The 23,864-nt window shown below is 44.2% G+C and overlaps 1 long non-coding RNA gene across 1 annotated transcript; it reads left to right on the top strand.

The window, feature by feature from the left end:
• Nucleotides 1–10,680: 10,680 nt before the first annotated feature.
• LOC123376957 lies at nucleotides 10,681–18,635 on the top strand. Its single transcript, XR_006582006.1, has 3 exons — nucleotides 10,681–10,827; nucleotides 13,740–13,834; nucleotides 17,732–18,635. It is a non-coding gene; the product is annotated as an uncharacterized LOC123376957 (long non-coding RNA).
• Nucleotides 18,636–23,864: the final 5,229 nt, after the last annotated feature.

Genomic DNA, 23,864 nt, shown 5'->3' with positions numbered 1-23,864 from the left:
TGGAGCCTGAAGTGCCAGAGCCAGATCTTGCCATCCCACTACCCCAGGGCTGAAGCCCAGGGCCTGAGCCACCCTGGGAAAGGTGGGGTGCTGCTCCTCCAGCGTTGTGCCCCAGGTGTCTCCAGAGGGGGCAGGGGGCCCAACTGCTGCTGGCAGCCCCAGCAAGCAACCCCAAGAGGGTGCATCCAGGAGTAACAGGTAGGAGGAAGGGCTGCTACTTTGCCCCCCACACACCAATCACAGGCCAGGAGGGTGTGGCCTCAAGAAAAGCCCCTGGTGGCTGCCTTTGGGAACTGCTGATTTAGAGCACACTAGAATGCCTTGCAGTAGCTATGGAAAGGAGGGAGATTTAGAGAGTAGGCAGATACAGGAAGACAGCCTCCGTTGGCAGTACCAAAGAGCAGACGTCACTGGGTATCCAGTATATGTATTGACCTAAAACTGGTACCAGACCTGACCGGGCGGGGGGGTGGGGGGGAGAGACAGAATGGGTACAATTGAAGGGTGCAAGTTATGCGGAAAATTGCCGCTTCCTGCTGCTCTGAAACAGCCTACATAAAGCATAAATTGGCAGACAACTGTCAAGTGCTAATGGAAGAGGAGCTGAACATATGAGGGCAGTTTTCCTTCTGCAAAAGAGCAGTAGGACACAACCAGTGACCAGGAAAACAACACAGTCAGGCCAAGGACTCCGCATGCCAGCACATGGTGAGGCACAGCCATGCCGCGACTTAGAGGACAAGTTGCAAAAGTCTCTGGGGGTAGGACGAGGAGGGTAACTTCCATTCGGGGATTCTTCTCTGACCCTTATTGCAACATACACCCTTCCTCCATATTATGGCCTTAGCAGATAATGCACAAGGGGATAAGGAAACAAAATGCAATCCAATAACCGTAACTTAATAATGTCATGCAGAGGTCAGCTTGCTGTCTTTTTATTTAGACGAGCCCTCCCCTGCCTTGGCTTCTCATTAATGCTGAAGATGACTGTGAAGTGTGCTAAAACAGGACCGCTGGCAAAGACTGCTTTCAGAAGCAGGAAACCACTCCCTTTATCCTTGCTCGATCTCTTGGAGTGAAAATATGTGCAGGGCCCTTGTCAGGCAGCAAGAACCCTTGTGAGAAAGAAAAGAAACATTAACAAGCAGACAAAGATGAAACTTTTTTTGCCGTCATCACATTTTCCGTGGGGGGGACCAGGACTCAGGGACAAGAGAAGGTGGTTTTTAGACTGTGTTTGCACTACAGATGTGCATTTCCCTCAATTTGCTGAGTCCTAGACTTTATTTGGGTAGTATTTTTTTTAATTCAACGTTGGGTTTAAATTTAAAGACAGCAAATCCAAATCAGTCACCCTCACAGTCTGTTCTGAATGATCAGGATACAGAAGACAAATGAATGAGAATCAGCATGATGTAATGTGGCACAGCCAAGCCAAAATCAGTGGCCCAGTTAAATAACATGGCACTTTACCAGGATCTTCTTCTCTTTAATACAGCAATCTGATTTTACATATCATTCCTTATCACCAAACTCTCTGTATTCAGTGGTACTCTGGATTTACACTGAGCTGAATCCAAGTGACTCCATTGAAGTCAAAGTCCAGTATGTTTTCTTTAGTGAATGAGTCAGCTCCTACTCTCATATACATTAGTATAAATCCAAAATAACTCCTCCAGCGTCAGTACAATTACTCCTGCTTTATGGAGATGGCTTTGCTCCATTTTGTACATATGTTTTCATGATGCATTACATATTGCAAGGTACCTCTGGTGTTTAAAAATGAAATCCAGAATGTAAAAGGCCTGATTCTCACTTACTGACCCCTTTGTACTGCCAGAATGGTGTGAATAGGCCTTAGTGTAAATGAAATTAGGCCCCAAGTAATTTGATTTCCTAATTGACCAGGAAGCCCTGGTGAGGTTAAAGATGAGATTTTTTTTTCTTCAAAAGCCCTAAGAGGGTTTCTTTGATTCCATGCTGTATTGGAGGCTTAACTCCCTTAGGTGAGTTAGAAAATACCACCCTAAATGGGTTAAGTTAAGGTCCATACAAAGTAACATGCAAGTAATTATTACTGGGCTTGGGTTTGTCCTCTTCAGCCATTAACCATTCCTAGCCATGCTTGTTTTCCCTAGGTCAGGAAAAAAAAGCTATAGGATTAATGTGAAAATACTGTCTAAGGTACAGTGGGGCTGACATTATTTTTTTCAGTTTCTCCAGTGTTAATATTTGTATACCATACTCTGGAATATGACACTTAAATCATGCATTTTGTGTCCTTTCAACTGAACAAGGTAGATGCCCTCTAGTTCTTGTACGAAGGAGGCAGGGCTGGCTGCTCCCTGCAGTCCCATCAATTTATTTCCATCAGCTGGCTAGAAAATACTCCTCTCCCTGTTAGGGATTGAACACAATGCATCAGAACCATCATGGCCCAACCCCTGCCAGCTGCGAAGTGTAGCTCGAGATCTTTCATGTGGCTGAACTGTAGCCTACTGCCAGCTGGGAGCTGGGGCTAACTGACACACACCTCCTCATCTCGCAGACCAGGGGTACGAGCAAAGCACCCAAACTGTATATTAACTTCAAACGTTTCCAAAGCTCTGGCCTCTTTACAAAAGAGCATCTGCTTTCATTCCTCAGCAAGGCAAGATTACAGGGGTAACAACTGTATATACTGTATATGGCAATGTTCAAATCGGCGCCAAACCTTTCTCCGATGGATTTTCTGAATCCTACTGTCTGGCTCTCGTCCATAGTGGCTGCTGCTGACTCACTGTACTGAGGCTTGGTCGTCCCCTCCCCCATGGCCAGGAAGGTACTTTTCAGACATTGTAACACAGCTTCCTCACCCCCCAGAGCGTATTACCCATATATTTGCAAATACATTGTCTGTTTCCCCTCAAAGAGCAAGTGAACAGTCATCTTTTATTGACCACACTGCTAACCATATCGCATCCTGCACAGGTCACGTGACAGACCACTTACTTACAAAGGAATAAACAGTAGCATGCAGCTTACAATGTTGTTACAGAAAAGTGGTCTAGCATCAAAAATAAAGGGCCAGATCATCAGCTGGTGTAAACTGACTTCAGTGAAACTCTGCTGATTTGCACTGGCGGAGGATCTGGTCCACACAAGTCTAAGATAATGTACTGAGCTGCAGCCAGAGACCCACAGTAGCCTGGAGGTTTTTTATTAAAGTAGGTTCGCAACTTTTTCTTCTTTCAGTGTTAGGGCACCGCATGGAACAGGATGGACATAACCAGTTTCACACTTTTTCCTCAGTCACTGATTTTTTTTCCAATAGGTGACCTTTCACTTTTTGTGCTCTAGGACTCTGATGCGACAGGGATGAATGACACAATACTATGCTTCAGATGTCTTCCAGTTTTCCCTGTACCACTGGATGCATTATTGATCATGCTCTCTCTATCCCCTAGTCCACTGTGTTTGGGTAGGGTATTTACATATGAACTATGAGAGAGGTATTGAATCAGTGACCTAAATAATATGGAGTTTATTAAAATCAACAACTAAATCAAAACCTAGTACATTTAAAAAAAAAGTGATGATTTAATTGAGGTAAATTGTGGATATTCCCAATGGCAACAGAAACTCAAAGATGGGACCCACCATTCTGGATGTCATCAACCATACTGGCTGAAAGATGGTGATAAGAAGAGGTAACCATACACTGGCGGCATATACACTGAGTAATTTGTGCTAGTCTGTCATTTAGGGGGAGTTATGGGGACCTACCTATTACACAATTAGGTGAAGGAGAGTGGCAAAGGGGCTTGGAAAAAGCCACACTGACTTTGGGAAAACTGCAAAGGGCTAGAGAGAAGGCTGGGAAAGCCTGAGACAACATCCAGGACCAGAGTAGCATTGGGTTAGCAGCCAGTTTGAGGTTGGGAAAACTTCTACAGGTTGGACAGAAGCCATGGCAGCTTGAATCAATTAAAGAAGCATGTGCAAGTGAGGTGGGGTTTGGGAGTGAAGGGATTTATGCACATCATCGGTTAGTTGTATCCTAAGTCACTGTCCTTAAATAAGAGTTGGCCTATACACAGACTGGCTTATAAGTGAATATATACAGTAATCATCAGAGACAATACATCCATGCAAACAGGCGGCAAGTTATATGGGCCCGTGGTGCCCGTGCTCCACCAATATTCAGAAAGATGAATTTTGCACTGAACCATTTTGATAGAAAAACCCTGAACTCTTGAATCCGGTGAATCATAGTTTAGAGAATTGTCACTCCTGTTAAATGCATTCATGGGCCCAGCTCCACCAATGTTTGGGGCTCCGCTGCCAGCCAAGCCTGGTCCCCTGCCCACACTCATCCCCAGCTGTGTCCCCAGCCTCGGCCCCCTTACCTCTGTCCATCTAGCCCCTCCCAGAGACATGGCCTTGCTCCCGTGTGGGGTGGGGTGGGACTTGGACCTGTTCCGGGCACCAGCAAAAGTTATAGAAACCTGGCACCCATGTCTATGCAGGTGGCTTCTGTGCCATATGTATCCTTAAATGGCCTCAGTACTATATAACTGAGGATTTTCCCTTAACTTCTGTTAATTTCCTATATGTAATAAGGAAAACTAATAAACATGAATTTTCACTCTGTATTCCAGTTTTTTACTTTTGTGATTTGTTACACTGAGGGCAGACTTTGAACTTACATTCATTTTCTGAGGAGGTGTAGATTAGGTGCTAACAACTGGCCCCATGGCTTTCAGCATCTTCCATAAACTTCTTCCCCAGCTGTTGTTCAGTAAGCACACGTTTTCTATACCTGTATGGTCTTCTTCGATCAAATAGCAGGGAAGAAACTGTTTTCTGACTTTTTTTCCCCCCAGATACTATAGTTATCTCCTTTGTTATTTTTCATGGCAGTTCAAACAAAACTGTTCAGCTTCCTCCATGTCAAATATTAACCAGCAAAAAATTCTTGAGATGTAAACTGGGGACGACTATTCATTCTTCAAGTAACGCATGAGTCATAAAAATGAATTGCAAAGGCTTGTCAGTACTGTCTGCTAAAGCTGGTCAGAAAATAGGGGGGTTTCCCTGGAAACGCTTCAATTTTGGCAAAAAATGGAAAGCTGAAAAATTTCAGCCAAAAATATTTGGTTTCAAACTGAAATTTTGGATTTGGAAATTCTGCCATGATGTCTCATTTTCCCCCATTCTCTTCCAGAAGCTCTCATGCCAGACTACAGCTTCCATGATCTCCCCTTTTGCTGAGCCACTGCATGCCTCATAGGATTTACTAGTTGTGATGATTATAGGTGATGTAGTCTGGCTGGACACCTCAGCCCACAGAAGAGAATTGGGATATAAGGTACCCAAACTACATCTCCCAAAACGCACCATGCCAGTTCTTTCAAATCAACATTGGTTTTGTGTCAAAAACTGAAATCTTTTCGGTTGTTGAGTATTTCTTTTGACACAATCTAATTTTACCACTAAAAGCAAGCAGTTTTCACAAATATTAGTCAAAAACCTAATTTTCCATGGGGGGAAAAAGTTTTTTAATGAATTAGCTCCATGATGTATATCAAGAAAGGACATCTAGATTGCTTTTTCAGAGGAAGGCCAGAAGCTATCTGAACTAGCAATGCTCTGCCATCTTCTTAGCTTTGACATTCCAACTGTTGCTTTCTTTCTGTTTCCCTCTGACATTTAAACCTCTTATACCTGGTGTCATGTAATCTATGTAACCAATGTTCCCTTCATGATGGGTTCTAAAAATAGAATGAAAGAGACTAGAATTATTAAGCAGGCTAAGAATGGACATAACTATTCAAAAATGTTTCTGTACTACTCTTCAGGTTGATGATCCAATACAACTACTATTCTGTACTTTTCAGGTTGATGATCCAATACAATTTCCTCTGTTCTTCTGGTTTGAAAGTAGAATAGACAGTCAGCCCCAAGTTGTAAAAAGTGAATACAGGCACCAAGCTAAGATGACAGATACGCTTATGAGAAGTGGTACATCATGGACACGTGCTTCTCCCTTCCCATGTGGTGCACCACATGGGTATATGTACCACACAAATGGCATCCAAGATGAGTAGAGGTGACTGGGTATTGTCATTCATCCACTGCAACACAGAGCTGGAACTCTATGGGGATGATCCAAAGACCAGGGCCGCCCAGAGGATTCAGGTGGCCTGGGGCAAAGCAATTCCGGGGGCCCCTTTCATTTTAAAAAAAAAAGTTGCAATACTATAGAATAGTATATTCTCGTGGGGGCCCCTACGGGGCACGGCACCTGGGGCAAATTGCCCCACTTGCCCCTCTACTGTGGGCAGCCCTGCCAAAGACCACTGAGATCAATGGAAAGACTCCTTTTGATGTCAGTGGGCTTTGGAAAAGGCCTCATGTATCCTGGGCAGTCAAATATATGAGAAATTGTCTTATTTACTTGATATATTCTATCACAACATATCAATATCAAATTGATAATTTCTAACAGCATGATCCTTATCTAATTAATGTCACAAGACAGACTTCTGTTGACTGGAGCTGAATTAGGTTCCAAATGACTTGTCTTTTCCACAATCATAAACCAGGTCTCTTGGACTTAGTCTTGGGTCCTTCCCTGCACCCCCGTCCTCTGCTCTGGAATTTGCTTTAGTGTGGTGTGAAAGCTCATGAGCTGCAGTGGTACTGCATGGACAGAACTGACAGATGTGACAGGGACAAATCACTCTCATAATATAAATACAGCCCATCCTGTCACAGTTCTTATTACCCAGAGTTGTATTCCTTATCTTAAACTTTCTTATTTTTAAATGTAAGGCCTGATATTTTGTAGCCAGTTAATAAAAAGGGTGGGGGGAAGAGACTTTGAAATCTTCTGTTTGTTACGAATTTGTCATCTCCAGAGTTCTCAATCTAACCAAACCAAACACAAATGAAAAATTCACTATAAAGAAGTGTCAAAGGTGCTGGAAAAATGTTAGCCGTTTTGTGAACAATGATAAACAGTGCTGGTTCCTTCAGTGTACTTAGGACTAATTGTAAATGTTTGGGTTGGGCCATTATTGGTACCTGAATTAGACATGTGCTGAACAATTTATTTCTTACATTTTCACTGCACATGGGCTTGTCAGATTAGGCTGCACTAGATTATTCATTACACCATGGCCATGATACCAAATAATCCCCTAAATAGAACTGCATCTGTTTTGGAACTAGGAAAGTTGGATTGAGGGTGGGGGTGGGGGGAGAGTTGAATGATCTTGTGTGCTAGGAGGAAGGCAAAATGCATTGTTGTTTCAAACAGAAGAAAGGATGTGACAGACCTAAGCTATTTGGCACATAGTAAGAGAACTGTCCATTTTAAGCCTTGGACAAGATTTCTTATGTATAGTCTACATTTGGGTGTTGGTAGACTCTAGATACACATGCTGGGTAAACAGGCTATTCCCATTTAAAGTATCTATGATTTGAGCTACATGCAGAGCCCATGCTGGCTAGAATATAGGTGCACACTAATGTTGGTTTTGCAAAGTATATAGGAGGATGCTCCTCATTTGGAGGATGCTTATCAGGTGTGGGCCAAAATGTGTTCCCAGTAAATAATGTATAGTGATTTAAGACACATCCTCCTATATTTAGGCATTATGGGGTGAGTTAAAATCATCAGCCCTGGCTCAATTTCCTCATATCCATGTGTAATACAGTCAAATCTATAGTGTATGGTCTTTATCTGCACACTTAATCACAAACAGAAGAGTTATTTATAGGGATGGATTTTATTCTGAATGCAGTTTATGACTCATGCAATAAATAAAGGACTTCCAGAAATCTTGTCTCTTACAGTGAATATACTTTGGTCCCAAGATGCACCATTTACAAAAATATTACAGAACGCTTTGGAACTGCTCTAAACTGACTCTGTTTCATGGAAATACTGATTCGGGGCCAAGTGCTTGATTATATCAGATGATCTAACGAGGAGTTAGAAGGCTGAGAAGAGAATTAGAATGCCATGCAATTAGAATAATGCACTGTGTGTGTGGTGGGAAGGGGGGGCTTAGTTTATTAGAAAGCTTTGATTCTTTTATTTCTATGTAACATTTGTGGGTGAATAATATAAGCACTATTGAAACTAGAAGATTAGAGCCCTTAGCTACAGAACTGAACTCATGATCAGGCCCTCTTAGGGTCACTAAGGAAAGGCTGCAAACTCCTGCTTGGGGGTTGGGGGAAAAACAAGCATGATTGTATGACCCATTAAAAGGAAAATAAGCTGTGTAGCGCCTCAGGGCAGGGAATAAGGTACACTCGAATAGGAGCACTGGTGTGTTGCCTCCAGGCCAAATTCTACCCTTTGTTTACACTTGAAGTAAATGGGGAAGTCAGTGGGGTTTTCATCACTGCACTGCAAGCAGATTTTGCCTCCCTTGTGTGCACTGAGGGTAGCACTATGTGCTAGCAGTGTGCACTGTCCATGGATCACTGACAATGAGTGTGGTCAACAGAACCTCAGGCATGGCCAGAGGAAAAACCACAGCTAACACAATGGGGTCTTGGTCCATGACTGGGGCTCCTAGGGACTACCCCAATATTGACAATATATGTTCCTCCCGCCGCAACGTGCGCTCACCGGAAATGCTAGAAGAGTGTAATTCCAAGTGCACTGGCTCCAGTCAACATCACTTGAGAGCAGTTGGCTGTGACTTCTGTGCTGCGACCTACGTCTCTGTGAGGTACTCAGCCATGCTCTGTGTGGGATGTTGCATTTGCATGCGATAATTTCTCAGGCCTAGCCATTCCAGCAGTGCTGTGACAAAGATGCACCTCCCACTGTATGTCTCAGAGTGCTTCTTTCCGTCTATGCTGCCTGGATGCAAATGTTATTCCCTTCCAGGCTGTGATGTGCGCATTGGTGAGCCAATGTTCTCTCTACACACTGCGTGGGCTGACAGCAATTTACTGATAACACTTTTAAATCAGCAGTTTATTATTTAGTATTTCTCAGAGCTAGAGGTGTACATGGCATTTTACAGACAGAGATGAAGAAATGGTGCCTGGGTGTTACTTTAATAGAGTGCATGCAGGCTCTTAATGCCACTATCCTTGTTGGGCTTTGTGGATCCTGTATGCTAGGTTTCCAGTACGACTTTAACAAATGTAGTGAACTTCAAGTATTGGCTTGCCTGCCTTAGGGCTGGACCCAAATAAACTCTGACAGCTGCTGTGCAAGCTTCTCCAGCCCTTCTTCCCAGGGCACCTCAGCCCTCTACGAAAGGGACTGCCTTCAAAGGGTGAGAGGGTAATTCAATCTCCTTGCCCCTGGGTTTTTATGGAAAAAGTGGGAACACGGGTGATTGTGTGTCTCAGCTGAGGTGGTGATTGTGAGATAAACACCATCTCCACTCTACTGACACCACCTACTAAGTTCTCAAGGGCCATCACCCAGCCTTCCAAAAGACTCAAGCTGGATTTGAACCAGTGACACACACTACTGCTTTTTAAAATACTCTAATATTTCCCTCATTCTAAATAGAAGAGGATTCTTGAACAACTTTGAACATCATCCCTGATCCACAATAGCAAATTATGGGTCAGATTGCGCATCCCGTAATCCCAGTAGTAAGCAGTTACTTGCACAAGTAGTTCCATTCTCTTCCATGGAATTCCTCATCCAAGTCACTGTTTACCAATGGGACTAAGAGGTTCACAATCTGGCCCTTTGCAGCTGACAGCAGTTTTTCTAGGAGAGGAAGAAGATTTTACATGTTCTTTTATCTAGTTGCCCTAATAGTGAGAAGGGCCATTAATTGGAACCATGAACTCTGAAAAGAGTAAAAATCAAAGATGACCCAAGAGCCTGCAGGCATAAAAGCAGCTACTGAATTGCCAACCCTGTTTAATGAAATGGAGCAGCACAAAGACAAAGTTCATGTATAGATTTATACATACCAACAACACTGGCCATCAAACAGTTTACAGAACACGCTGTAAATTGAAAGATAGACAGCATGGCTTGTGTAAGCATTTCATAGGGATTTGGGATAAAAAAAAAAAGACCTAATATAATACTTTGCCTTTCTATAGTGCCTAAGGGTGCCAGTATGCTTTAGAAACATTAATCGCCTACTGCTGTCCTCACCCCACCCCTGTGAAATGGGAAAAAGTTGTTACCCTCCACTTCCACGGCTACAAAGTGAGGATAAGTGACTTGCCTAAGGACACAGAAAATCTGTGGAAGAGATAGGACTAGACCTCAGATCTGCTAATGCTTAATCCTGCCCCTTAAAAACAGGTTCTTCATCCCAGACACACTCATCAAGACCTTTCCTTTTTGTAACAGGGTGACTGTCCCCAGTAAGGATAGCAGGGGCCAAGAGTCAGTTAATCCCTGGTCCACAGTGTGTGTCTCTCTGTAAGGTTCCTGGGAATTTTGGAGTAGATGAAGACCTTGGGAAAGCAGAGCTAGGTGTTGGGAGAGAGGGAAATGGTCCCAAGGGATCAGTCAGTGCTTAGGGAAAACCAAGGCTACTGTTTCTTTAAGGGCCCAGGATCAGGAGCCTTGTAGTGCAGGGTCAGAGCAAGGGTCCCCACTCTCTCAGCCAACTGGGATGAGCCCTGGGAAGAAGGGCAGTATATATGCTTCCTCAGACCTCATAACAGGGAGGAAAGGAGTTAAGTAAAGAAGGGCTAATTAGGAAAAGCACTTCAAGGCTGCAGTTGGCCTGACTCAGGGCCAATGAAACAAGGAGGGCTGTGGGAGTCCTGAAGCAGGGAGAAAAAAGTTTGGATGTGTGGGGCTAAAGAAGATATCTGTACCCCATAAACCAGGTAATAAGTCAGACTCCAAGAAAGGGGGATTTTGTTCTCAGTACTGGGGTGTGGAAGTCAATTATTTCAGAGAATCCCAAGGGATCTATGTGTAGGGCTATCCTGGGACATGAGGGGGTTCTCTGGAACCAATGATCATGTTGCACTTTGCAAATAAAGGATATAGTCTCCTGCTACACTGATGCTATACGTGATGTTAGCAAGAAGGCAGCTGCCTGAGAGAGCTTATCTTACATGGTATGTTTCTTTTAGCACTTTAGTGTTGTGTGCAAAGTAGACTCAGGAATGTTGACTAATTGTGCCTCTTCCAGTCATAAGGGATTCATGTGACAAAATGCAACACAAGACATGAGATACTTTCAACGCGTGCCTGGGTCCCATACTGGTTTAAGTCAGTGGATTCCTTAGTTTTCTCCTTAATGGGTTTGATGACTGCACAGATCCACAATAGTAAATAAAAAATGTTACTTGCTAGTAAACTTGAATTAAAACAAGGGTTGGATTTTGCCATCATTTATAATCCTTCTGGCATCCATGAAAGTTGAGCACATGCAACTGGTAGGATAATTGGGCCCCAGAAGTGTGCAGTGTTAACCCATACCCCAACCTCAAGCAGATGACTTCAATCCCATTGAGTTCAGTGGGACTACTCATGTGCTTAGGGTTAAGCATGTGCTTAAGGGTCTTGTTGGAAGCTGGCCCTAGTTTGTACTAGGAAAACTACCAAGTAAAGATCTTTGAATGTTTCTGCTTAGACAGCTGTGGTGTTTAGATGTGCTTGTAATTATTAGAACTGGGAGCACTGGCTGTTGGGAGTCTGAAAGGACAGGAAACAGGAAGGAGGGGAGAGGAGTTGAGGAGGCGGAGTGAGTGTTACAGAGGGTGCAGCAGCAGCTTGGTACAGAGGTTTCCACTGTAAAAATAAAGTCCTGTTGAAGTTGTTAGTACCTTGCTTGGTTGATACAACAACAGTGCGTGTATGTCCTCACAACTGGGCATATGAAGGGAGCTGGGGCTAATGCTTAGAGCCATAGATTGTGAGTCAGGAGACCTGGGCCCAGAACCTTGGCTACCACTAGTGCAGCTCAGGAAGTGGGGGTCTAAAGTGGCCTCTGTGTATCCCTCCATCTGGACTCTGCTCTCCAGGCTAGTCCCTGGCAGGCCTGAGCAGCCTGAAAGGTACTAGCTGCCAATGACCATAAGGAGTTTTTATGGCAGCTGGGGATCAGCAGGGTGTAGAGATGATGCCTTTAGCCATGGCTCTTCTGCAGGCAGAAGTGAGTAGAGAATCAATAATCACTCTAGGGCAGTGTTCCCCAAACTTGGGAAGCCTCTTGTGTAGGGAAAGCCCCTGGCGGGCCGGGCCGGTTTGTCTACCTGCCCCGTCTGCAGGTTCGGCCAATCGTGGCTCCCACTGGCTGCAGTTCGCTGCTCCAGGCCAGTGGGAGCTGCTGAAAGCGGTGCAGGCCGAGGGACGTACTGGCCGCCGCTTCCACCAGCTCCCATTGGCCTGCAGCGGCGAAACACGGCCAATGGGAACCGCAATCGGCCAGACCTGTGGACGCGGCAGGTAAACAAACCGGCCCGGCCGGCCAGGGGCTTTCCCTACACAAGCGGCACCCCAAGTTTGGGAAACACTGCTCTAGGGAGCAGTTACTCACCCAAGTCTCATTGGCTTAATTAGTGTAGGGGCTGCAATTCTGATTCTACCCCATGGTGGATACATTTGGGTGACCCCATACCCAACTACACCAGGTCTAGGGCCATAATCTGCTGCTGGTGTGATGTAAAGCAGCTGTACGGGAGCGAAAGCTCTGGATTCTGGGTTAAATCCCCAGCTCTGCCACTGGTTTGCTGTATGACCTTGGGTGAGATGCTAGTCCCACTGCCAGGGACAACACTTACCTGCCTCGCTGGGGTGATGTGTGGTTCAATTAATGAATATTTGTGGAACACATAGCAAGTATATAGTACCTGTAAATGAAGAATCTAAGTAGTGTGATTGTACATTAAAATCTATCTGTATAAGGTCAGCACAGGACAGAGTCCTTGGTGAATATCTTTGTGTCCAGGTTTCTAACCAGCATTACTGTTTACAGCAATGAATCATCATTAATAGGAAGAATTTAGAGGTGGCATGAATAAAGTGAATGCAGTGATATTACTTAAGCCTATTCAAGTACTGTATGACAGATAAAGTTAATGGTTTGGTTATATTTTCCTGTTACTTCGTGGAGGAAAATGCAATCTAACTAAATTAGCCCCTGGTTAAAATTCTATGGTAAGCTGATCACCACAGAGGTCAGGATAGTCTTTCCTGCATGTACGTCATTATGCCACTGACAAACTATGCTGTGAGGGTTTTTTTGCTTTCTAGTGAGACATCAGGTATTAGCAGGTCACTACCAGAAGTAAGGTTTGTAAGTGAAACTCTCCTTAGCTTCAATGCACCCTTTGATAGTGTGGTTAGGTATTACTAGGGGACAGAGTTGGCACAGAGAAAGGGTAAGAGAAGCATGTATTTGTCCTGCTGTCCACTAAACCACACAGCAATGGCAAGTGTAATACCACCTCCGTTAAAACTGTTGCTCTGGTTTGTCATCATTCATTGTTCAAAATATAGCTGCTTAATGACAGGATGTGGGAAATTAAACATTTCTGACATCGTAATAGATTTTTTTTTTTTAAAAAGACATTTCCTGAAGAATGTAAATAACTTAGTTTAAAAATGGGCTCAGGAAAAAAAGCCTGGCTGAAAAATCTGATTGAAGAGAGCCAGTGTGGTCTGTTGTTTAGTGACCTGGATGGGACTCAGAAGACTTTTGTTCTATTCCTGGTTTTTGCCCTGACTTGCTTCCAGACCTTGGGCGAGCTGGTTCCCCACTTTGTGCCTGTTTTCCTTCCCACCCTAGGTCGGGCGGTCTGTATTGCAAGCTCTTACTATGGATTTGTACAGCTCCTAGCACATTTGGGCCCTCATCCTGATAAAAATAACAGAACCTAAAAGGTAAATGTGCTTCTGCACTGTTTTCTTTGCCTAAGCTACTACTCCTTTAAAGGCATGATCCAATGCCCCCTGAAGTTAATGAGTCCGTGGTTCAGACCTTAAATGCTTGGGGAGAGGGGCAATTAATTAGAGACTAAAACAGAATTTGAGGGATAAGATTAAATCTCAGATCCTAAGGGCATCTGCAGAGAAGACCTGATTAAATAAATGATCTAGTTATCAGCCTAGATCCTCAAGCATGGCAGAGTTGTGACTGGAGGAGGGATGTGTGTGCAAAAGGTGGCTTTACGTTGTCTTTATGCCCCCTTGATCCTGAGGCTGCCTTGTGCCGATCCAGTCCCCACTCTCAAGTTAGAACAAGTCCACCATGCTCTGGCTGCTTATAGCCAAAAGGAGTTATTCACTGCACCTAGAGATCTCATCCACACTCCCTTTCACCTGGGCAAATCCTGTGGGCCAGATGTGGGGAGAGGAGCTGCTATGGTGTCTGTCATTTAACTCCCACTATTTCACATTGATCTTAAATTTATATGTGGCATTATATGGCTCCAGTCCTTTAGTCTGTCATATATGTGAACAGTTTACAGTAGACAATATATAGTTACAAATACACTCCTGTCTCTTGCTCTTAAGTAGGAATTGTTTTCTCTGGGTGAGCCGCACATGAAAGTAAATGGGTTTGGTGGGAAATTGATTCCATCCAAGTGCATCCATTAGTCTAGTCCCTGGCCTCAAATAGCAGGCATGACCCCTGCACAATCGCCATGTGCTTGAGTGGGGGTACACCAAATAGCAAGCATGAAAAATTGGGACGGGTGTGGCGGTAATAGGCACCCATATAAGACAAAGCCCCGAATATTGTGACTGTCCCTATAAAATGGGGACATCTGACCCAGTTGTAGTGTCATTAGCCCTTTTCATGTCTGCCCCTAACTATCCCCCTTCTTCGTACAAATATTCCCTGAAGCTTGCCCTGGGGTATGTGGAGCTAGTATGAAATTTGCCCATGTGTCCTCTCCACAGTTACATGCAGTCCCCATCCCTCCAGCAAAGTGGAACTACTACGGTTCCATTGTATTGGGGCCTACTTCAACTTTAACTTCTTAGGTCAATTTCACCCCCATGATCACTGGATACACTCTTAGAATGCTTGGTGAAGAGCAATTAATTGCCATATTTCTCAGCTGTTCCCTGTTACAAGGGTTGTTCTGTCCTTTAGATCCAGAGTACATTCTCACAAGCCTAGTCCTGTGTCACTTTTGCTGGTTTAGGTTATTTGCTACATCAAAAATCCTGACTCACAAAACTCCAAGGGGTAGAAAATATTGGCTGTGGTAAGAGAATTCTTCCCAGATCATTTTTCCTCTGTAAATATTTTTTTCATATGTCCCTCATTTTTGTCTTTTGGCCCCACGTTATGCCACGCATTTTGTGTTTTGGCAGGTGGAGAGCTATTTCTAATGGCCATTGCCCTAGTCTCCCCAGTCAAGTGTCCTTTCTGTATTACCCTATAGCGTTTTATGTACCTGATAGAAATATCACACAACTCGCACACAGCTAATAAAATTTGATCTCATGCTGGAAATGTTTTGTGGGACTATCGCTGCTTAATATACTGCAGCAATTCACAGTCAGTGCAGTCACAATGAGATCAGAGGTTCTGAAGAATGTCATTGGCTCAAGCAAGTTTGGTGTGTTATCAGAAACCCACACATAGAAGACGGGAACAAATGGATGGGATGTCTGATGCAGTAAAAATAATAGGCCACCAAAAGGGAAACGTGAGCAGCCTCGGACAGACCCAGCTGTCTGGTTGGCTGAGCTCTGATCCAGTCAGAACACTATCTAATTGCTGAGATGAGTACCAGCTACTGCTGTTTAAGAATGACAGCTGGAATACTGAATAAAATAAATAATGTAGCACGAGGCCATTCCAAGGTGTGCATTCATAGGTTACTGGTGTGTAGTGAAACAAGACTAAAGACCTAGGGTGAAATTTCAGCCTCAGGGAAGTCAATGGAGCAACTCCAAGGGGGGCTGGGATTTCAGTCCTAGTGCTTTAAGCACCGGAGATAATGCATGCACTGCAGTAGGTGAGCAAGCTATTGCTACTAGTGTATGGCTCATTAATGTTACATTTAATTAATAAAAATACTTTGGAATACTGAAAAACAAAACAACCGCCCCCCCCACATAACTTTTGTGGATGTCAATGCAACGCATCCTTCTACTATGAAAAGTAGTTCCTATTAAAAGGATAAGAAATAAGAAAATGCATTTATAACCTTTCCCTTTTAACTGTTTTGAATATATCAATTTTTTCTAAAGCTTTTTTATATCCTCACTGAGGCCCAACCAGACAACTGGTGTCCCCTGTAGGGTGACCACCTGTCCCGAATTGGGCAGGACAGTCCTGGCCTGCAGAGTTCAAGTTCTGGTCCCAGGCTGAATGACTCCAGGGCAGCATTAGTCCTGGATTCCCTGTGGTGCCACTCTGCACCTACGTGAAGCTCAGATGTGGTACCAGCCTCTTCCCAGTGCGGGGAGGGCAGAGGTGGGCCTTAGCCTACCCTTAGCCATGAGGCCTTTTCCCCCAAGGCCCTGGCCAGGCCAAAAGCTGGAGCTGGGCAGTAGTAAGAGATGCCCAGGGAGCCTGGGCCACTGTGGGGAGCCCCAGACTCTCCATTTGCCCTGGGTGGTGTGCCCAGGGGGGCAGGGACACTGGCTGGGGGGCTGCTCTCAGGCCCCTACCCCTGGCAGGTGGATGGTCTGGGGCTTCCCACAGTGGCCTGGGGTCCCTGGGCAGCTCTTATCACTGCCCAGCTCCAGCTTCTGGCCTGGCTCTCTTTTACAGATGGCGAAACTCGTGCATTGAGGTTAAATGGCTTGCCTTAGGCCACCTAAAGTCTTTTTCAGAAGTGGGATTAAGACTGAGGAGTTCCTGGCTCCCAGTTCTGTGTTCACACCACTAGATCCAAATAAAATAATTTGAATGGTGTAGTCACAGTGACATAAAAGCACCATTTAAGGTGTCAGCAACAGGTAAGAATATATCCCAAACTGGCTGGGTTCCTGAGCTGGCAATTAATATGAAAATAATGTGCTAGAGATTAATTTAAAACATTTTGTACTTTTAAGCTTGTTTATTTTATATAATTATGTCAAATAACTTAGACTACATTATGAATCATGACATTTAAAATATTGAGTGTTTCTGCAACCAGATCCTGGCACCCTGAAATACTCCACTTCTATCTCACTTCAAAGCCAAATGCTTCTTGTCAGATTAAAGCTCCAAAGGTGTGTGATATCCCATTGTACCACACCCTTTTTTGTAACAATGTTGAAATAAAACAAGTCAGGATTTGCCTAGCTGTTTTATGATGTACATCTGGGTTATAACTCCTGCCATAGAGTTTTGCTGTGACTGTAATTACAAGGTACTTCCTGGTGTTTCTAGTTGAAAAATAACAAACTGTTTTTTTCCATTTTAAAAACATGGCTATTTACATATATAACTTTTTTTTAAGTATGTTAAAATACCTTAGGAGCAAGATTAAAGTAACAAAATAAATTTGCTACCATGTCCTTAACTGAACTCATTGTGCCTGCAGATGTTTTAGAACAGTGTGATCTTGCATTGCTGGGTGTGCTTGCAACAGAAGTTGCTTTAACATTAGCATGAACGCTGCCATGGTGTGCATTTGTCAGAATTTTGCATTTCAAAGACATATGACCATAATTCACAGGCCACCAAAATGATAATCATTAACCTACTCTATTAAAAAAAGTTATTAATGTCCCCCGATAGAGAAAAATGTATTAACTCCCAGAATAAAATAACTTCAATTTGCCTTCCCTGCTTGCTCACCGTTCTTCCTCCCTTTTCCTATTCAGGTAGAGCACCGCACAATTGTTTAGGGGTCCGATCCTGAGGTGTGTGGACAGTGTTCAGCATGTTCCAGGAGGCACCGATCATGCAGGATTGAACCCCCAAGTAGGGTTTTCACTTTTTTTCTTAAAGCATCAGGAACTGGCCATTGCTGGAGGCTGAATGCAATGTGCAATGACGTGGTATGGAACCACATGGCAATTCCCCTGCCACCTCTTGACAGACAAATGATGGGGCTGGGAGTACCAATGAAAAAATGTTTTGCTTCTTGAAACAGGAAAAAGATAAAATAGGGTGAAAGTGGCTTCCCCTTGTGAGAAGGGGAGTGGTGGGAGCCCTCAACTGACTCCCGACTCTTGTCTCACACTTCCTTTAAAAGTATGTTAATCTGGCACTGGTTTAAGCAGCTCCTGTCAGTGTGTCCATGCACAAACACACCCACATCTGTATTTGCAACAACAACAAACTCCCTTAAAGATGTTGCTAGGTTTGTGGGTGATGGGTCAGCAGCTCAGGAACTGAGTTTGGTTCTGGGCCCACTTTTTGGAAGGCTGATCAGCATCTTAACACCCCAGCAATAGATTCAACATTACAATGTTTAGGACTTGTAAAGTTTATGACCTGCCAACCCTGACAATGACCTTTAAGAATAGTGAGTGAAATTCGCCCTGGCGCAGACATCCCAGCACAAGGCTTAGGCCCCACTTAAGTCTCACAGGAGACTGGGAATCATTAGCTAATTGTTACAAATGCACAACAAAAACATTTTAGGACAGCACTCCAAGAAATGCAGTCAGACTAGAAACCTGCACTTCTCAAATGACAGGAGGCAATCGGCCTTTGCCCTTGGGTCACACAATGTACCCACAGCATATAGAGAACTGACCGCTCACCTTATTCTGTTATTACTCTTACTATTTACCCAAGAAACCAGAAAAGTCTCTTAGATCTCTGTGTGTATATTTGTTTGACAAACAGCATATTATTTTGTGATGGAATCAGTTGTGCTCTGTAGATAGTCACATATGATTTAAAATGCAAGCCATTTACATAATTAAGTGGAACAGCTTCATAGACTCAACATGTGAATATATATGTATGGAAAAAATACGGTGTGTATTTAAACTATCTGCTTAAAAAAAAGCCCTTCAGAACTTTTGGCACATGTCCAACAGGCGTGTTAGAAAGAAAGCATGGGATCTTGGCTGTTTTTCAAACTATGTAAGGCATTACCTCTAAGCAATTGCTAAGTTAACTTAGAGGTACAGGATTAGATCCCCAAAGGTGCTCAGCAGCACCAAAGCAAACTAGCATCTTGCCTCTTTGGCCCATAAAAATGGAATTCATTTTGTTGAGCTACAATTAGCGTAAAAGGAGTCCTTCAAAAACTTGTAGTGTGCACATGTTCAAGAAAGAAAACAATGATACATATAGCACACAATCCTATAACTGATCCCATATATTTATTCCACAGGACTCTTTACATAAGCAAGGGCAAAATGCATGAACAAAGTTAACAGTATAGGGACTATTATTGGTATTTTTTTTTGTTGCAGTGGCATAGATAGAAACCCTTACTCCAATCCATAGATCCCTTGTTGAATGATTAAGACTAATCTTGCTCCCATTTAAGTCAATGATCAACTTCCGACAGATTTCCGTGGTGTAGAATTAGGTCTTCAGATTGGTAATCGTCTGCAAAACCGTTTTAGGATGAAATCACTATATAGATTTGTCATTGCTTTTTTTTTATTTGCTGGAAAATGTTAGTAAAACCACATATTACAGATAAATGCTATCCCAGAATATTTTTTTTGAGTGGGATACACTCAATGCTTACCTGTCTCACAGGGCACTGGGAGGGTTAATTCATTTTTGTAAAGCTGTAAAATGCCATGTAAGTAACCAGAATTATGATTGAAGTGCTTTGAAAATGGAAACCACTACATGAATGCCAAGTATTATTATTTATGGAGCACTGACCATGTGCTTGGTACTGTACAAATACAGTCCCTGATACTGCTACTACTTGCTACAGGACATGGTACTCACCACCGTTCATAGTTCCAGCAGCAACGGCAGTGAGACTGCAGACAGATACCGAAGGGAGAACATTTTCCTATACAGTAGAACCCCAATTTGGGGATTACGGAATTAATAAATCTAAAATTACAGTAGATACAACGCATATACAGTAGAACCTCAGAGATACGGACACCAGAGGTATGGACTTACCAGTCAACCAGACATGATGTGGAACTGGAAGTCCTCAATCAGGCAGCAGCACAGACAAAAGGGGAGGTGAATTAAAAAAAAAAGGCAAATACTGTGCTGCCTTTGGGCTTTATCCATAGGGATGGGGGAGGGTTGGGACAGCAGCCACAGGGTGGAGGGGGGTCAAGGCTGCCAGCAGAGGGTGGGGGTCAGAGCTTCTGACCCTCAGGAGCACAGGGCCTCAGGGCTTTAGATCGAGGCGGAGCTTTAGCCATGTGGCGCTGTTCCCCGCAGGGAAGGCTGGGGCTCAGGGCTTTAGCTACCAGGGAAGCGCTGGTTTCAGCCCCAGCACTCCCGCCTCTAGCTTGAGCCCTGACCTTCTCCCCCCGTCCCTCCCCCTGTCCGTCCCCCCGCTGAAGCCAGGAGTGGAGCCGTGGAGAGCCCCAAGTCCCAGTGCCCCTCGCAGGGCTGATGCCAGGAACAGAGCAGTGGGGCTGAAGACACAAGCCCCAGTGCTCCCCCCAGCTCTAAAGTGCTGACCCCCAGTGCTCCTGCCAGGCAGAAGCCTGAGTCCCCCGTCTGGAGCCCCAAAGGTCAGAAGCCTCGACTCCCTTGTCCTCCCCCACCCCCAACTGCAGCCCCAACCCCCTGTGTGGCTGAAGTCCATAATAACTATTTCTTCAGAGTTACGGACAACCTCACTTCCCAAGGTGTCTGTAACTCTGAGGTTCTACGGTATTGCAGTATAGTGCTCTGCAGAGTTTTCTTTTTGTCCTTCAAAGCCCTGTAAAGCAATTTCCAATGTGTTGACGGTATCGGAATGTGAAGGGATGTTGACTTGTTCTTCATCACCGTCACTGGTGGTGATTTGTTTTCTGTCAGGAAAATCGTTTGTATAACTGGCCATTCATAAGATTGGTGTTTGTAAAATTGAGGTTCTACTGTAGTTGGAGAGAGACTGAAAGTGATGCACAACGCTACACTAATGTGCTCAAAAATGAAAAGTGTATTGTTGTTCAGAGATGTGCTTGAACTATGGACCCAAACTTTATGGGATTTTGGATCTGGTTCCTGATGGAACCTTTGTGGTTTGGTCCTGTCTCTATTAGCATGAGAGGGCTTGGAAAAACAATAGTGCTAAAGATTATTATTTAATTAAATGTGATGCTCCAAGTTCTACATATAACCCAACTCCATAAACCCTAAACACAGATTACTCATTTAACAACCCACCATAAAGAATCTTCATTGACCAATTACCCCCTATCTCTCAACACAGCCTCTCCTGGCAAACTGAGTTCAGCCGTATGCAGGGGCAAGAGCTTTCCAAACTCATAGGTTCATAACAGAAAGTACAGTTCCATATACCCCAGTCCTATTGAACTACAGCAGTAGTTCTCAAACTTTTGTACTGGTGAACCCTTTCACATAGGAAGCCTCTGAGTGTGACCCACCTTATAAATTAAAAACGCTTTTTATCTATTTAACACCCTTATAAATGCTGGAGGCAAAGCAGGGTTTGGGGTGGAGATTGACAGCTCGTGACCCCCCAAGTAATACCCTCATGACCCGCTGAGGGGTCCCAACCCCCAGTTTGAGAACCTCTGAACTACAGGTTCCCCTGCTGCACAGCACGGTTGTGGAATCAAAGAAGGAAAGAGGCGGTCTCAAGAAGCCAGGTCCCAAATTATTTAGGGCTTTACAAGTCAAAACCAAATGTTGCCCTGCAAACATTTAAGCATGTGCCTCGCCCTATTGATTCCATTAGGACTACTCACATGGTTGTAGTTAAGCAACTGTTTAAAGGTTGGTATGACTGGGGCCTCAATACATATTTTTTATTTTAAAATTATTTAAGTGCTAAGATTATTAAAGCATAGAATCATAGAATTCAAGATCAGAAGGGACCATTATGATCATCTAGTCTGACCTCCTGCAAAATGCAGGCCACATAAGCCGATCCCCCCACTCCTTTAGCAAGCGACCCCTGCCCCATGCTTCGGAGGAAGGCGAAAAACCTCCAGGGCCACAGCCAATCTACCCTGGAGGAAAATTCCTTCCCGACCCCAAATATGGCGGTCAGCTGAACCCCGAGCATGCGGGCAAGACTCTCCAGCCATACCCTCTGGAAAAAGGTTAAGAATATCATATCAATATCATTAGCATTATGTACTAAAAAGCACTGTACAAATTCTATAAATTATTATATTTATATATACACACACAAACACACACCTACTTGTTCTAGGCCCCTTGACAATTTTCAAAATTAAAAATCAATGTTTAAAAATATAACCATCCAGTACCAATCTAAACCCCCAAATCACCTGGCCTTTACCTAAGACTATACAACTCACCTTCTGCAGAGTCCTCAACCCCTGTATATGATTCAGCCGTCTTCAAAGTTCCAGACAAACAGGTGGATTCTGCAGCATGCCTTAAAGGCTGATAGCCTTGAGTTATTTTGGTCCAAGAATTAAATAACTTGAAAAGAGAAAGTGCTCTCCTCCATGGGGGCTAAATATTTATTAATAATAACAACAAAACATTTAACAAAGACAAGGACCAGGGTCCTCACCCTCCACAGCTGAACGGTGCAGGGTCATCCTTGTGTCCAGGTAGAGCCTAGTGGGGTTGCAAAGGTCCACCTGTATGGCTTAGCTGGTGGGATCCCACATCAAACCCATGGAATTAGGATGAAGGCAAAGTCTGCCCCTGCTGTGTGGCAAAGTTGGAGCTACAGTGCAGTTCCCCAAGTCTGCTACATTAGCCTGTGGGCTGGAAAAGCAACTGAGTCCCTCCATACCACTTATCTGTGATGATAGGACTGTGTCCCATCTACTGGGCTGAACACACCTCACTTTACAGACTTGGCACAAAGAATCCCTCCATGGAGCACATCGATATGGAGCCCCCTGCCATGCACCCTCATCACAGGGTTGGGTGGTGCAGAGGTCCTCATGAATACACTCCCCAGCGGTGTGAATTTCACCCCGGTCCCTGATCCTGCAGGTTTGTAGGGAGTAGAGCTTTGTGTGGGCTCAAGCTTCTGCACACGCAGATTTGACTTCAGGATTAGGGCCTGTGAGTGTGGTCCACAAAGTGCTTTAAAATGTAAAGCAACGTGTAACGATGAATACGATTCACATTAATGAAGCTTACTTTCAAAAACCCCTGTGATATAAATGCTAAATAGTATTAAAGCATCCTAAAACAAACAGCACACGTGGGGCTAGGCATTATTATCAATAAGGCATTTTATATTAAACAAGGAAGCTGTACCCTGATGCAATTGGATCCAGGCAGTGCTCCCCTGAGCATGGGTGGAGCCCTGGAATCAGCCCATTCAGAACCAATTGTAGGATCGGGGCCCAAATGCCATTGTTAGTAATAAAAAAAAGAAAAGTCTAAAACAATAAGGCATTATATACATGCTAAATGCTCATGTTATGTAAGTGCATCGGACATGAAACATATTCTGGAGGTGCTTAAAATATGATTAACAATAAAACCACACTACCCAGCGTTATTGCCCTGTGCAGGCTGTTTCATGGCTGCCTGGGTGCATGTGCATGGTCTTAAGGGAATGTATCTCTTTCCGGACTGGAACTCCAGCATCCACCCCCACTCCTCCTTGCTTGCTTTTCTGGCTGCTGATGGTTTGTACATCATTCATAATAAGACAACACCACCTGGCACCGTGGCTTAGTGTAAAGTGTTGCCAGGCCTTGGGAGTGTGTGTTCCTTGAGGCAGGGGAGGGTCTCTCCCTGAATGCTTCCCCCTCTGTGCACACTGCTTGCTTTGCTTTGTGTGTTCTTAATAACAAAACAACCCCGGGCAATACTGCCCGATACAGCTTGCTGCAAGGGGTGTGGGTTTGTGAAGAGGGAGGGTCTCCCTTCAGTGTATTGGACCCCTGTGTC

This window comes from Mauremys mutica, chromosome 9 (genome assembly GCF_020497125.1).
Source record: "Mauremys mutica isolate MM-2020 ecotype Southern chromosome 9, ASM2049712v1, whole genome shotgun sequence".
Taxonomy (NCBI): domain Eukaryota; kingdom Metazoa; phylum Chordata; order Testudines; family Geoemydidae; genus Mauremys; species Mauremys mutica.
Note: the sequence above shows the minus strand (reverse complement) of the source record. Positions and strands in the feature narration are given on the sequence as shown.